Raw genomic sequence first — 7,125 nt, 5'->3', positions numbered from 1 at the left:
GGAAAACTTTGAAATATGCATAAATTAATACTTCTACCAATTTAAGGCATTCATTCACTGTCATTGGAAACAACTAGTTCGTAACAAAAAAAAGCGTGAAAAATTTAACTACTTTTTATTTAACAGAGAAACTATTTGGATGACACTTTAAGTAGATATAATGCAAGTTTGCAAGTAGGTATAACAAAATAATTACCCAAAAAATCCCCGGTACCCTGTGTTTAACGCTTTAAAATTTATATAACTTCTAATTTTGAATAGCCAAAGTTTCAACAATACAGTCCCAGACGAAATGCTAAATAATTGCCGAACAGCCAAAACCGAAAGAGACCCAGGAAAGAGACCGAAACAGCCAAAAATAGGAAATTCGACTGAATTTATCAAAGTACTAGAAGTAGACCCAAAACTGCGTGTTAAATAAAAGGACCACTTCTATATTTGGAACATATAAGTGAGTCCGATGCAATGTATTAGGATCGGCAACAATTTTTATACAGAATTCAGTCAAACCAACAAGAAAATGGAATCCGAGTTTGACTGCGGAGACAACGACCAAAAGATTCAAAAGTGGTTTCTGAATCTATCAATTACTTGAGAATTTATAAGAATTCATCAAGTAAAGCAGAAAGACCCTGACCGTTGATTCTCAAACTTTGTCATTTCATTACGCAGCAAAAGGTACACATGAATCAAGCAATTTTGCCCAATTTAGTCGGAATTTTTTCACTGCCCTGGTTTTAATTTTAAGATTAGAGTAATTAGTGGGCTTGAAAAAAGCGCCATTAAATTGATTGTCCTTTAAATTATAGAAATTTTGAAATTATATGTCAGATTTGTGAACAACTTGAGTAATTTGTGCTTTTGAGCTATCGTCGATAAAAAATGTTAGCACAATTCTTGGGTAAAATTATGTAAGGTAAAGATAAATGTATCTTTGCATATCGGAGATCTAATAGTGAATCAGAAACAAGGAAATTTTCAAACAGTTTTTTAATTTGGCATTGTCACATCTCACCATTTCAGCTCTTGCAGCTGTTATGAAAAAAAAATGTGAAGAAACCAAATTCAATGAACGATTTTTGTTTTTGCTTGTTTTCCAACGTTCCTTGGTAGTAAACTATAAGATTCAACAACATGCTGCGGTCAAACTATATTTGATAAACATCCGTAAACAAAAGAGAAAATTTGAGCGAATGTAAGCCACCTACAAAATTTTATAAACAAAGCACGGTTTTTTTCAAAATTAAATTAAAAGAAATGAAAATGGTTTACCTGGCCCTTATGAAAATGGTTTACCTTTTGGAACATTCAAAAATTGATAGCATCACCGGTTTAAAGCATTCACTCAAATCTCATTGAAACAACTAGCTTGCATCAACAATTTGTTTTTGAAAAACTGTCTGGATGAGTTTTTAGCTTCAAGTAGGTATAACAAAATAATTGCTCATTACAGATACCGGATACTAACGATTTACGTTTCAAACTGTTCATAGCTTCTTTTTCATGATTAGCTAAATTCTCAGCGAAATTGTCCCATACAATACGCTCCTTAATTTCATAACAGCCAAAATGAAAAAAAAAACAGAATGAAAATTCTTTAAGATTACAAAACGTGATAAACTGTTAAAACATAGTAACTGACTGGAGCTATTCACAACATCTAAACCCCTAAAATAGCAATTACAACTTAATTTATCGAAATATTAGAAATAGACCTTGAACTTGGTGTTAAACAAAATGTTCATTTTATATTTGAAACATATAAGAGAGTCCGATGCAGTGTTTTAAGATCAGCAATGACTATTTAAACAGAATTCAGTCAAATCAACAAGAAAATGGAATCCGAGTTTGACTGCGGAGACAACGATCAAAAGATTCAAAAGTGGTTTCTGATTGATAGTTCAAAACGCATTACTTCATGGGGGTTTGAATTTTGAGGATTATTTTCACTCTTTTGACCTTAGTTAAAATGTATAATGACATACACAGTCAGCCGGCAAAATTTTGAACAATTATAGTCACTCAGCAGTTCGGAGGGCATATAAGAATAATACTTTGCACAGCTTTTTCACCTTATAGTTTCATTGGTTTCAATTTTTATTGCATGTGTACAACAACCATAACTTCTAATTTATTCATATTAATCTTTTATAGGCTCTGATTTTGTTTTCGTGAATTATTATTTGATTATATCAGCTGCCTACTTTTCCATCTCATATGATTTTCTGTAAAAATGTATACCATTTCTACTGGCGAATTTTTTAAAACTTAGATAAAAGAATTCTTTGTTAAAAAGACTATATAACTGGAAAAAGATGCCAAAGTTTACAAAAAAAACTGAATGCAACTTTCAGTGGTTTGTAAAATTGGGTGTTTTTGATTTGTTTTCTGCACCGAATACTGAAATAGCAATAACTACTCCTCGGAAATTTCACCATGGTTCGGAGATTTAGTAATACGAGAATGGTTGTGTTTTTTCCTAAATTGCCACCAATCACAATTGAAACAACTCACTCTAACTGAATGTGTCCAACACCACACACAAACACAATTATTGAAGTTCATACAAAAACGGACAAAAGATAGCAGAAGCTAGAAAAATTTGTGTTATTTTTCTTTTGTCAGATTTTCAAGTGAAATGATTCAGTTTTTCCAATCTATATATGGTTACATATAAAAAACTTCCAATTTAAAGATCAAACTCTTTGGACAAAGAGCTTTAAGTCCACCAATTTTTGTTGACAATGAAATATTGAGAAAAAAAATTTTGTTTTATTGCTCAAAGTTCAATTATTATGAAATCAATTTAAAATTATATAAATTGTTGATATACATTGATTCAATGAACTTCACATTGGATCTCATTTAAAATTTGACGAAGAGTGGTTTTTATCTGAAAAGTTTTTCTAATTATCAGTTGGCTGCTAAAGTGAACAAAGACCAGTCTTAAGCCTCATTACTCTAAATGCTAAACAAAATAAGTAAGGAAACGTTAACATGCGACAGTTATCAACGTATATCATAAGTTCAGATTTTGTTCTCAGATTCAGAAGTAAATATACTGTTGTGTTCAACTTTAAATCTTTAATTTATGTAACGGTTCACTTGATAGAACATTTTGGTTTCGGTTACAATTAGTATAACTTTTCGTTGCCAAAAAGTTTTGAAAATTTTGATTCTCTCTGATTCAGAAGTAACTATATTGTTGTCTTCCACTTTCAATCTTTAATTTATATAACGGTCCATTGATAAAAAATTTTTTTGGGTTGAAATAGTATTAGTTTGTGTTGCCACAAAATTAAAAAATTTTTGATTTTCTCTTTTGAAACTTGAAGACTGAATTTATCAACCGATCTTATTTTTGTTGATAATGAAATACTGGGAAAAAAATTTTGTTTTATTGCTCAAAGTTCAATTATTATGAAATCAAATTAAAATTATATAAATTTTTGACGTACATTGATTCAATGAACTTCAAATTGGATCTCATTTAAAATTTGACGAAGAGTTGTTTTTATCTGACAAGTTTTTCTAATTATCAGTTGGCTGCTAAAGTGAACAAAGACCAGTCTTTAGCCTCATTACTCTAAATGCTAAACAAAATAAGTAAGGAAATGTTAACATGCGACAGTTTTCAACGTATATCATAAGTTCAGATTTTGTTTTCAGATTCAGAATTGCCAAAAAATTTTTAAAAATTTTGAGTGTCTCTGATTCAGAAGTAACTATATTGTTGTCTTCCACTTTCAATCTTTAATTTATATAACGGTTCCTTTGATACAAAATTTTTTTGGGTTGAAATAGTATTAGTTTGTGTTGCGACAAAATTGAAAAATTTTTGATTCTCTCTGTTGAAATTTGAAGACTGAATTTATCAACCGATCTTATATTTGTTGGTAATGAAATATTGAGAACAAAGTTTTGTTTTATTGCTCAAAGTTCAATTATTATGAAATCAATTTAAAATTATATAAATTTTTGACGTACATTGATTCAATGAACTTCACATTGGATCTCATGTAAAATATGACGAAGAGTTGTTTTTATCTGAAAAGCTCTTCTAATTATCAGTTGGCTGCTAAAGTGAACAAAGACCAGTCTTAAGCCTCATTACTCTAAATGCTAAACAAAATAAGTAAGGAAACGTTAACATGCGACAGTTTTCAACGTATATCATAAGTTCAGATTTTGTTCTCAGATTCAGAAGTAAATATACTGTTGTGTTCAACTTTCAATCTTTAATTTATATAACGGTTCACTTGATAGAACATTTTGGTTTCGGGTACAATTAGTATAACTTTTCGTTGCCAGAAAATTTAAAAAAATTTTGATTCTCTCTGATTCAGAAGTAACTATATTGTTGTGTTCCACTTTCAATCTTTGATTTATATAATGGCTCTTTTGATAAACAATTTTTTTGGGTTGAAATAATATTAGTTTGTGTTGCCACAATATTGAAAAATTTTTGATTCTCTCTGTTGAAACTTGAAGACTGAATTTATCAACCGATCTTTTATTGCATCAATTTTTATTTATTTTATTTCGCATTTTTCATACACGCAGAGCCTTTTGATTAGTTTTGTCTGTATCGAAATAAATTTTCCGCACAGGTAAAATTACTCTATGCATATCAGTGATATAATTTTGAAACAGAAAAACCAAGTCTCCAAACGGTTTTATTTTTGGCACAGAACTGTGCTCTGAGTTTTTCTCCTCAGCTTCACTGTGTTTCACAGGTCAGTTGGAATATAAAACCTGAAATTTAATTGTGTATTTTTACGATCAATATCTTGATCAACTGTCTCCGGCGTCTTTTCCAAATCAAAGTTTAAATCAATCAATGTTTAAATTGAACATGCCAAAAAATGACAAATATATTGAAAAGAGTTGCGAAAGGATATATTTTAAAATAGAGTTTTTTCTCCTGCTGTTAAGTGACAAAAGTAAAGCAGAAAGACCCTGACCGTTGATGCTCAAACTTTATCATTTCATTACGCAGCAAAAGGTACACATGAATCAAGCAATTTTGCCCAATTTAGTCTGAATTTTTTCACTGCCCTGGTTTTAATTTTAAGATTAGAGTAATTAGTGGGCTTGAAAAAAAGCCATTAAATCGATTTTCCTTTAAATTATAGAAACTTTGAAATTATATGTCAGATTTGTCAACAATTTTAGTAATTTGTGCTTTTGAGCTATCGTCGATAGAAACTGTTAGCACAATTCTTGGGTAAAAGTATGTAAGGTAAAGATAAAAGTATCTGTGCATATCGGAGATCTAATTGTGAATCAGAAACACGGAAATTTTAAGATAGTTTTTTTCTTTGGCATTGCCACATCTCACCATTTCAGCTTTTGCATCTGTTATGAAAAAAAATGTGAAAAAACCAAATTCATTGAACGATTTTTTCTGCTTGTTTTTCAACGTTCCTTGGTAGTAAACTATAAGATTCAACAACATGCTGCGGTCAAACTATATTTGATAAACATCCGTAAACAAAAGAGAAAATTTGAGCGAATGGAAGCCACCTACAAAATTTTATAAACAAAGCACGGTTTTTTCAAAATTAAATTAAAAGAAATGAAAATGGTTTACCTGGCCCTTACCTAAAAATTGGAAAAGTTTTGGAACATGCAAAAATTGATAGCATCACCGGTTTAAAGCATTCACTCAAATCTCATTGAAACAACTAGTTTGCATCAACAATTTGTTTTTGAAAAACTGTCTGGATGAGTCTTTAGCTTCAAGTAGGTATAACGAATTAATTGCTCATTACAGATCCCGGATACTAACGATTTACGTTTCAAATTGTACATAACTTCTTTTTTGTGAATAGCTAAAACCTCATCGAAATTGTCCCATACAATACGCTCCTTAATTTCATAACAGCCAAAATGAAAAAAAAAAAACAGAATGAAAATTCTTTAAGATTACAAAACGTGATAAACTGTTAAAACATAGTAACTGACTGGAGCTATTCACAACATCTAAACCCCTAAAATAGCAATTACAACTTAATTTATCGAAGTATTAGAAATAGATCTTGAACTTGGTGTTAAACAAAATGTTCATTTTATATTTGAAACATATAAGAGAGTCCGATGCAATGTTTTAAGATCAGCAATAATTTTTTATACAGAATTCAGTCAAACCAACAAGAAAATGGAATCCGAGTTTGACAGCGGAGACAACGACCAAAAGATTCAAAAGTGGGTTCTGATTGATAGTTCAAAACGCATTACTTCACGGGGGTTGGAATTTTCAGGATTATTTTCGCTCTTTTGACCTTAGTTAAATTGTATAATGACATACACAGTCAGCCGGCAAAATTTTGAACAATTATAGTCACTCAGCAGTTCGGAGGGCATATAAGAATGATACTTCGCACAGCTTTTTCACCTTATAGTTTCATTTGTTTCAATTTTTATTGCATGTGTACAACAACCATAACTTTTAATTTATTCATATTAATCTTTTATAGGCTCTGATATTGTTTTCGTGAATTATTATTTGATTATATCAGCTGCTTACTTTTCCATCTCTTATGATTTTCTGTAAAATTGTATACCATTTCCACTGGCGAACTTTTTTAAACTGAGATAAAAGAATTCTTTGTTAAAATGACTATATAACTGGAAAAAGATGCCAAAGTTTACAAAAAAAAACTGAATGCAACTTTCAGTGGTTTGTAAAATTGGGTGTTTTTGATTTGTTTTCTTCGACGAATACTCAAATAGCAATAAAGCCTCAAAAAATTCACCAAGCTCCAGAGACTTAGAAATATGAGAATGTTTGATACCTTTCCTGAATCGCCATTAAACACAACTGAAAGAAAAACGCCTTGCGTAAGATTAACAGGAAATAGAACAACGATGGCGACGTAGTTCTGATATTTCGAAATTGCAAGTTGAGCCCGGCCCATCGAGATCCCTTGCTGGCAGTTATGAAAGCGGTATAATAGGAAATCTCTTTAAAAATTAAAATGATCCCTGAAAACAAGGCATCAAATTTTATGAACTCACTCTGACTGAATGTGTCCGAAACCACACAAAAATACAATTATTGAAGTTCATAAAAGAACGGACAAAAGGAATCAGAAGCTAAGCAAAAATTTTGTATTTTTTTCT

The sequence above is a fragment of the Convolutriloba macropyga genome, chromosome 11, assembly GCF_964194025.1.
Source record: "Convolutriloba macropyga chromosome 11, txConMacr16.3, whole genome shotgun sequence".
Classification (NCBI taxonomy): domain Eukaryota; kingdom Metazoa; phylum Xenacoelomorpha; order Acoela; family Convolutidae; genus Convolutriloba; species Convolutriloba macropyga.
Note: the sequence above shows the minus strand (reverse complement) of the source record.